At 34.1% G+C, this 10,416-nt stretch overlaps 1 protein-coding gene across 1 annotated transcript in view; it reads left to right on the top strand.

Moving 5' to 3' along the window:
• Positions 1-10,416, top strand: part of LOC144852740 (SRA stem-loop-interacting RNA-binding protein, mitochondrial-like) — a 204,474-nt gene that overhangs the window by 172,486 nt on the left and 21,572 nt on the right. The window lies entirely within an intron of this gene.

Genomic DNA, 10,416 nt, shown 5'->3' on the forward strand with positions numbered 1-10,416 from the left:
GGCAGCCATTTTACAATTCAAATGCTGCCCTCAAGTTTTTTTAAGATGACTTCTCGATCTTGACGTCACAGTACGACGCGAACAAGAAATTCTGCTTTGATTTCACGATTTCACGAAGAAACAATTCAATTAAAATATCGTGCAATACTTTTATATTATCTATGCCAAGTGCAAATGATTATGTCATCTATATATTTGTTCCCCTGAAACGATTTTTTTTTAAATTTTTGTTGTTAATTTCACATAGTATTAGTCCGGTCAATGTAGCAAAAATAATGGGATACCTAGACAAAATTAGAGCAGAATTTATTTTTGTGGTAAATATCTCAATAAAGACCTATCATAACAACATATTAAAAATGAAAAAAAAAAGTAGTTGAAGAAATTAGGTTAATTTCCATAAAACCAAAATGGCTGCTATATACAGTATTTTTATCAGGTATAGTTTAGGCAATCTAGAATTCAAACAAATTAAAAAACAAAGCTTTTATTTTTTAAATGGAACACACATGAGGTAGAAATGAAATTCCACAAATCAAATCTCACTTCGTTCAGTTCAGTAGAGAGTTGATTTTTTTTCTAAATTGTTCAAAATATATATGTTTATATTCCTTCTTATGGAAATTTGTGTGAAAAAATGACGGGATGCTGTAGGCCTATTTGACTTCTGACCTTATTTTTAAAGAGGTAATTTTCACAGGATTTACGTATCTCCATAATTACTATAGGGAGAAACTTCATTTTATTCTATATACTTTCACATATGATGAGGGGATGGAATTCAACAAATCACACCTCGGTCACACCTTTTGGAACATATGATATGCAAATTAGCTGAAATATGCAAAGTAATGGTTAAAATATAGGGTATTAGGCCCTACCCATAGAACGCCAACTGCTAGTTGTAGAGAGTTAATTTTATTTTTCAAATTGTTCTTATAGAACATTTGTCATTTTGTCCAACAAATGACCATAAGTGCCGTATTTGACCTCTGACCTTATTTTTCAAAGGATTAAGGTAAATTTCACCATAGTCAATAATTCCATTGACTATGCTTTCACACAGGATTTACGTGTCACCATAGCGGGACGTGATCAGACATCATTTTAGTCTCTATACTTTCACTTATGATGAAGAGATGGAGTGAAATCACACTTTTGGAAACATATGCAACAAACACACACACGCGATCGACCACGCTATAGTTAGCTGAAATATGCAAATCACCTGAAATATGCAAATTAAGGGTAAAGTATAGGGAATCTCATTTACAGGACCTGGATTCTTCATTATAGTTTGGCTGTTAATGTCCAAAACTCGTATACATACAGGAAGATTGAGATGGCCAGTGTGCGGAGTAATCAGTTTTATTTTCAGACTAATGTGTTTGTAGGCCTATCTCCTAATAACGTTAAGCTTTGCGACAGCAATGGTTGGTTATAGTGCAATTATTTCTGTTTTTGAGCCTTCTTTTTTGATGGTCGAACCAAGATATAATATGAACTTATTCACTGTCTCAAGCTCATGCCCGGTGACTTCGATCTTGATTGAGATTGGCCTTTCGCTATTGTTCATGATCTTGTTTATTCGGAACTGATTTCTATGCCACACCTGGAGGATATTACCGTCCAGGTTCATCGTCAGGGGAAGTTCCTCTTCACTACCGTCTACTCTATCGATGTTATCTGCAAAACGGAACTGACATTCCCTCAGAAAATGGTGTACCCTGGTGTTTTGCAAGAGCTTCATTCATGATGCGTTCGAAGAAGATATTAAAGAGTGTAGGCGAAAGTAGACAGCCTTAGGGTAAACTGATGTATGAAACCATTTGCCAACAAATTCCTGAACCACTACATCTTGCGGCATAACTGCTTGATGGTGTGGATCCACTTCTGTCTTTTGTTACATTTGTCCATTGTTGCCCATAGTGCCTCATGCCAAACTCTGTCGAAGGTTTTCTTTCATCTACAGACGACTTTCTACTGCAGTCAACAAATGCAATAGGTAAAATAAAGTAAAATCAGTTGGAAGTATGCCTCTGAAATCAAAGAAGCAGCTGTTTTGGGTTTAATCATAGTGCCAACGCATCAATTCCCTCACAAAGGAGTCAACTTGAATCCAAAAGAATGGGGATATATTCAAGCTAAGGATCATCTTAAACCCCTCCCAGCAGATTTACCATCAGCTCCAGATTCTCTTCTAAAGGTTATTCAATGCGATTGCAAAACTGACTGCAATACAAGGAACTTTAAGATGTTACGTTGGGTCATAATCTTTTGCCTAACTAGAGTTCATACATACTGCTGGTCTGATTATAAGGTTTCACTGAAATGCATTTTTTCTACTAAATCAGTTTAAGAACTAAACACCTTTCTCAAACATTTCTCTTTGAGAAAAATGGTAGCCATTTTGAACTATATTTACCATCTTGAATTTTTTAAAGTTTAAAAATTTATTTATATTATCTCTAGTGATATTTTCTTGCAAAATATATGTTTTAATGACTGTGGTTGAACAAATATTTGCCAAAATCGGATGCTTTAATACTGATATTTGGGTAAAATTGAGAGAAAACGGCCATTTCAGTTATATGCAATTTAGCAATGTTTCTTCATCTCCATTTTTTCATACTAAATGTTTTTTCTGCCACTAAATTAAAATGTTGATCCTATTTCATTGTATTATACTGTAATCAGGGAGGTATAAAAATACATTATTGTTATTATACCCCATGTTGTTGCAATAATGCTTGGGATTTTAATAATTTACTTTTCAATATTTATAAAAATATATTCACATGATAAACGAATGGCCGCTATAAATTTAAAACATGTAAAACTTGTGTTAAGGGCGTATGTTGTAATAGTGGTGGTTTATGGCCAATGAATCTCTTCGAATTATGTTCACATATGTACTATGACTTTGAAGAAGAGGATCGTTGTATAGTGTCAAGTTTGGTTTTCTACATTGACGTTGCAATGATTGCTAAACTCCGCGGTAAATCTGGTTATCTATTGGCGAAGGCTGCCGGATTTCCGAGAAGGAATTTCGGATTTGTTCGGGTGTTGCACGAATGAAAAATCATGTTGTTTCCGAAAAAACAATGGTTGTGGAAGATTCTATTGTACAGGATTTTGGGAATCGCTCTACTAACACTACAGACGACTTACAAGTTCTGCAAATGAATAATAAAACACACGATAGTAGGTGTTAAATATATATATATTTTAATGCAAGTGATTTACAAATTACTATAAGTGTGCGTTTCATTTTATTTTTTATTAAGAATCTTTTTAAGAATTAAGTGTTGTAATATTTATTTATAAAATTGATTGATTTGTAATAGCAGAAATATAATTAATAATAGAGTAAGATTAGTTTTAAGCAAGCATTGCTATTATGTTGCAGGACAATAATTGCCGAACAAACATTATTATTGTTATTATTTAAAATATTAAAGTAGTATAAACAGGGGATCTTAGTAGTAATGAGAGTGTTAGATTTATATTCTTGTTTAAATTAACAATTATATGCCTAGGTTATTCATAGCAATACATTGTACTAATATTAATATAAACTACTATTTCATTTTAATAGTTAATATATTTTATTGTCAATAACATAGTGTTAAATGACGTTATTATTGTATTCATGAATAGTATTTATACCATTCGTTACCCAGGCCGCAAGGCGAGCGATGGTTCACCCCGCCACGTTCTAATTTTAAGTTGTTTAAAGGGAATGAGAGTTGAAAGATCAAAATGTCCAGGGGATTCAATCATTTTAGGCATACTAGCTAAAATACCACGATTCTGAATTATCATCTTTCATAGACCACCTAAATGAACACATTCAAATGTTATAGATAATTAAATGTGCTCTTGATTATTCTTGATTGTACATGTTCTGGTGCACCCATAATAGATTTTTCTTCGGCCGATTGTCATTTAAAAAAAGAATAAAAAAGTTTTTCATGTACAAAATAAGAACATCCTCTTTGATAATATATACAGTAATTTGATGAGTTGTGAAATAGTTCCATCAAAACGTATTCATGAAAAGACAAGATAAATAAATGCCATATCTGCAAGCAAGGTAAGACTCAACGTTAAAGGACAACTTGACCATATTTTTACAACGTATTAGTTAGGTGCATCGCAAAATCTACTTAATGAGTCCAGATAAGCAAAAGAAACATCAAAAAAACTCATGAAAATTTTGCGATGCACCTGTGACGTCATAGCAATTTACGGCGACGGCTGTACGGCGAGCGCGTGCGGCGATATCATTAATCTCGCGATGGTTCTGAAATCATATGTACATCCCTAATACGTTGTTAAAATATGGTCCTCGGTCAAGTTGTCCTTTAAAGTACACACTGTGGTCACTTGGTATTAACTTCAGCACATGAAAAGAAAAAAATAATTATAAAACAAACAAAACACATATTTGTATGGTTAAAACTTTACAAGTAGCCTCGAATTTAACTGTTACTGGTTGTTGTACCTGAAATATTAAAACATCATCTTGAAATTCTTTGTGATGAGTTGGTTTGCGTATTCATGAAAAGAAAAAAGAATTTCAAAGCAAGCATTTGTATATTATTTGTAAAACGTTTAATTTAACTTTTAAAAGCTAAAATGGAATTTTCAAACATCAACTGTCAGTGGTACCTAAAATGTTGGAAACATTATCTTAATATTACCTTCTTTGTGATGTGCTACTTCCCGAAAATGAAAGAAAAAAATAGAATTACAAAGTTATATAAAAAATGATATTTGTATGTAAAACGCTTAGGCTAGATTATTTCAAATTCGAATTTATAAAAAAATGTAATGTCTTTACCTAAAATATTGCTAACATCATTTCGACTTCTTGTTGATAAGTCGTAGTAATAGTGCTCTCGCCAATTAATGAAAAGAAAGAATTATCAAAGTATTAAACAATACAAATGTTGGTAGAACTTGTAATAGCTCGACCAAGGCTATAACAATTTCGATTGCTTTGGCCAGACTAGAGTAGTATAACGTGATTAAATGTTCATACCTAAAATGTTGATATTGACTTGATTATGTCGTGTCGCCATCAGAAAGTATTTATAAAAAAAACAATAATTATTACACACTTATAAACAAATACTGTATATGACAGTTTGGTGGATAGAGTTGTAGTTAATAATTGTGACCCTTTTTACCTAAAAAATTCAGCTTGGTGTCGATTGTTGATGTAGTTCCCCCGACAAGTATCAATGAAAAACAAAATTAAAACAAAAATTGATTTTAGCTACGTGTATTTATACAGGCCACCACACAAATAATAATTACTGTATTGCACAGTTATAAACAAATCAATTTAACGTTTTTTAATATTTTGGTGGATAGAGTTTTAGATAACAATTATGACTGCTCTTACCTAATATTATGTTGACAACATTAGCCTGGTATCGAGGTCGTGTTGATTGTAGTTTACTCGACAAATATCAACGAAAAAAATAAAGAAAACACTTTGTTAGTTAGCTATATAAATACCTAGGTAAGCTTATAAAAGATATACAGATTTTCAACAAAATATTTAAAGAAAGAAGATTTAATTAGCGGTATTAAAAATAAATTGTTTTTACCTGAAATGATATATCTCTTGATTATCATTTTGTAGTCGTGGCAGGTTTGCATGAAAAAAAAAACAAGTTAAGTTAATCAATAATAAAATGATTTATTTTAGTAGGAAAACACGTTTAATAATATAAATATAATAAAATATATAGATCGATGTATTACAATCTTAAATACAATAGAGTAATAATTTACCTATAATGGGTTAAAGGATGATTGTCATGAATAAACGTCATGTAGCTTTTAGCAAGACTGTATCGTGGTAACCTAAAAATAGAGAAAAAATATAATTAATATAAGAAAAATGATTTTTTATAAACGCGAGAGCTTTTTGTATGTTTTCATTACAATATATTGAAATGTAAAAATTATAATAAATAATTATAATTAAAACTTATAGGACATCTAACCTTGTTTAGAAAAATAGAGGTTTTTTATTACCTTTTTTATATATATTATGTTAAAAATAGAAACTATAAGTCTTATATTGAAATAAATTACAAAGAAAATTTTAAAATTAACAAATTGTGTATACTTACTTTTTTACAATACTTACTAATAGCAACTTAAAATGAGCTTCGTCTCTTTTGTAATTTTATTTAAAATGTTTAATTAAGAATGAACTTAAAAAAGAAACACACATAAATTGGCGGGAGAAATAAATGGATAAAAAGGATTTTATTATTAATGTTCTTGTGGTTGATTTTTTTATTATTACTATTATTATTATTTTATTATAATCATTATTGAAACATTATAAATAATTAATATTAATTTATTCATTATAATTATATCTGAGCTTTGCTTGTTTATATTGTTTAAATATGTTAATAATTAAAAACTACATTAAAAAAACTAAGGCCCGTTGATACCCCGGCATGTTGGATTGCTCTTCTCCTTTTCTTTATAGATGTCCAAGATGTTGATTACCCAATCTAAAGATGGTCGATCTTCTGCGTCGAAACATGCACAAGCCTTTCCAAGTTCAACCATATCGCTGTGTCTAATTGCCACTCCTACAATACGTATACCATAACCGATGGAATACACGTCACCGCTAACCGAATCGCAAGCACCATCAATGTATTTTTCTGGTGCTACCTCTGGATGATTATCCATGTATTGCATTACTTCGTCCACCGATGAAAAGGTTAACTCTCTGTGTCCTCTTGGATATTGTACTCTGCATGCCATCCCGAAGTCTGTAAGCTTCGCTTTGTAGCTGGTTCCATCGTGGTGGATCAGGATGTTTCTCGCAGCTACATCGTTGTGGAGAATCCCGCGTTTGTGCATTTCGTTGAGCGCAATGACAACCTCTGATGTCATAGAGATACATTCAAGCGCGCTCAATGACGGCTGTCCGGTTCGCAATACATCCAGGAATGTGGTACTGGAAAGGGTGAAGGTATTTCCGATAAACTCCTGCACCATACAGCATACGTCACCTTGGCGGAAGACGCCAAAGACGCGAGGAACAGAAGGCAGATCGTCTAGAAACTTCATCACACGCGCTTCTACCAGCATCTTGCCCCATGCATAGTCAGGATTGCTGAAACTGTTCAAAAAAGCCGTCTTGACTGCGACGAGGTGATAGTGGCCTGGAAAAAGATCGGATGTCATCAGGTCAACGCGGCCAAAACTTCCCTGTCCAAGACGTACAGGATTACTAAGGTGGGAAACACTTGAACTAACTAATAACCGAGCAGGCGGCAGAATTTCAGCAAGTTTTATTGTAGCATCTATATCGTTAAGAACGGATTTGTGTGTTGAAGTGGTGGAGTTACTTTTCGAAGAACGGGACGAACCATTGAAGCTACTGGTAGGTGACAATGGCCATTGCGATGACAACGATGATGGCACACTACAAAGACGTTTCCTTTCTGGTATCTCACCGGGTGATAACTCTGATGTTGATTGTCTGAAAATGCGCAGGACCGGAGCGGTAGACGATGACGACGACGAGCTATAAACACGTTGCTTTGGGAGAATCACCTCCCCTGGTGATAGACCTGGTGTGGTAAGTATCTGACCAGGAGAAAGCGCGAATTTTGAAGATGACGATGTGGATGACATTGGCCACAGAGACGAATGTGATCTTGATGACTTTGATAGAGACGTTGATGATGACTGTCGTATTGATACGTGTACCCCTGACAGTGATGCCGACACTGTGCCCGCTGATGAAGATGGTGATGATGATGACGACGATGACGAACTTAAGTTGCTCTCCGATGATTCGTCACTTCTGATACACAAAAGATGAAGCACTGCTGCCCAAATCCTTCCAAATACTGACTTTCTTCTTGCTTGCTGGGGTGCATCTGGTTGAGATCTACTTAATTGGAGAAACAAAATTCACAATGTATTTATATAAATAATAATAATTTAATAAGATCTGTATAATAAGATTAAGAATATTCTCCCCCAGTATTGTATTACTACTACTAGAGCTAGTCTTGTGTGTGGTACTTAGAACTTACGTAAGCTGTCTACTTCCTACTAGTAGTACTAGACTACAGAGAGGCCCAATAGCTAGGTTACTAGGCCCTTACGGTCATATCTTGAACTGTAAATCATACCTAACTAAATGGTTAGGTTAGTTTTAGGCCTATATGCAAGGGCCTATTATTACTAGCTAGGCTAGTTAGTTAGGCTATTTGTAGACTAGAGCTAGTGTACTACTACTAGCTAGGCCTAATTAGTAATATATTAATAATAAGTAGGCCTATTCTATGGTTATGCTAGTAGTAACTCCTTAGCTAGCTAACCTCCTAGGCTTGATGATAGATAGGCCCGGCCTAACCTAGCTAGGCCTAGTTACTAAGTAGGCCTAGTAGTCTAGGTAGTAGGCTCACCTCTACTTATGCTATGCTCTAGGCTAGGCCCTAGCTAGTAGTCTAGGCTAGCCTATCTATATTTTACTTTTAGGTAGGCGTAGCCTACTATCACGCTAGGCCCTACTAGGCCCTAGGCCTAACCTAGCTAGTATAGGCATAGCCTACTGTACTATGCCTAGGTCCTAGCTAGCTCCTATTACAGACTATCCCTAACTAAACTCCCTAGTAGTAGTACTTAGTTAGGCCCTAGCTAGGCTATGACTATCTAGGTAGGCCTAGGGGCATATCCTATAGTTAGGACAGGTAGGCCTATAGATAGGGCCTAGTTTAGAGGCTAGGCCTAGCTAGCTAGCTACCTACTACTACGCCTAGGCCTACTAGGACTATCTAGGCCTAGCCTAGCTATGCCTAGGCTAGCTAGGCCTAGACTAGACCCTAATAATATTGGTAAAACAAACTCTTTTTTTTTTTGAGAAAGTCCTATCAAGTATTACATTTGAAAAGCCGAGGCCTAAAAGAGTAAGACTTACCCTTCTTCTTCTTGTGACTGGTCCATCATGACTTCTTGTTGAAGCTCAATCGATGTGTTGGCCATGCTTGGTTGTTAACAGAATCTTAGAATTTTCGAATTCGAATTTTGCTTAGCAACACGTTATGTGTAGACTATACAGCAGCACGTTAAAAACAACTGGTAGAGAGAAATCTCAGGTTGTTGTCGATTTTTAGCTTGTCGATGCGCTGCTTATATAGATAATTTTGAGCGCGTGTGCGTTCACATGTTCGAAATGCATCTTTTTGTTCTACGCGCGGTTCTAACGGTCGAAATGTTCTATGGTTGCCAGGATACAGTATTCGAAATTCCATCGAATTCCATTTTCAGTAGGATTATTGCACACAAAAAATAACCAAAGCACTGTTTCATTTTTAAATTGTCAAAAAGTGCTTACGGAAGGGCTACGTAGGGCCTACCACCAGCATTGCACCAGGAGAAAGGAAATGGCCGGATTTCAATTTCAGGAAGGTTGACCAGTTTTCTCGGTGAATCTTCTTCCGATTCAAAATAAAAATCTCTCGGTTCCGCTTTCTTTAAAGTAAGTAGGCCTAGGCCTAGTCTAGGTCTGGACCTAGCCTAGGTTTAATCAATAATGCCTACTTTAAATAGTCATAATTATTTTTTGCCTAAAAATATGAAACTTTTTAATAAAAAAAAACAACGAAAATGAATAGAGAAACAGTGTCTGTGAATGTGTGTGTCTTAAAAGTATTGCAATCATTTATAAAGCTAGTTTATTGCTAAGTTCTAATACGCTTCATACGTATTGTTCTTTTAATTATTTTTGCCCTATTTAAATAATATTGTCTGAAATATGAGGAAATTTATTTTATTTATTCAATTTCTGCCATATACAATACAAAGAAAATCACAAAACGAAATTTAAAAGGCAAGGAAAGGCCAAAAGTGCTAAATACCTATAAATTGAATATCATTCCTGTTGTTTACGAGTGATTAACTTTTAAAACTAAAACTGCAAAATGATAATTTTTTATTAACCATAATTTTTCATGTTTTTGTTGGACAATACATCTTTAATTGTTAAATTCCGTTTTTGTTTGCGTAAAATAGAAAGCTGGTGTCTCAATTTTAAACTGATTTTATGCCTATCCCGTAAATCTTTTAATTAGTAATAGTAACCCACACTCTATAATACTAACCCCTCTTCTAATAGTAACCCACCTTATAAGTCAATCTATAATAATAACCAACTACTCTCATAGTAACCCATGGGAGAGTCACAAAAACTATTGACAAAATGACACTAAAATCAACGTTTTCCTTAAAATAGGCATTTTTCACAATGTGTTTGTGTCGATGATCCTTATTTGTATATGTTTTTCAGCTTAGTATGCCTCGATTATTGTTCCAGTTTTAGCTCAAAATAATATTTTAATATAACCCTTGACAGTT

Source organism: Antedon bifida, chromosome 9, assembly GCF_963402885.1.
Source record: "Antedon bifida chromosome 9, ecAntBifi1.1, whole genome shotgun sequence".
In the NCBI taxonomy this organism is placed as follows: Eukaryota; Metazoa; Echinodermata; class Crinoidea; order Comatulida; family Antedonidae; genus Antedon; species Antedon bifida.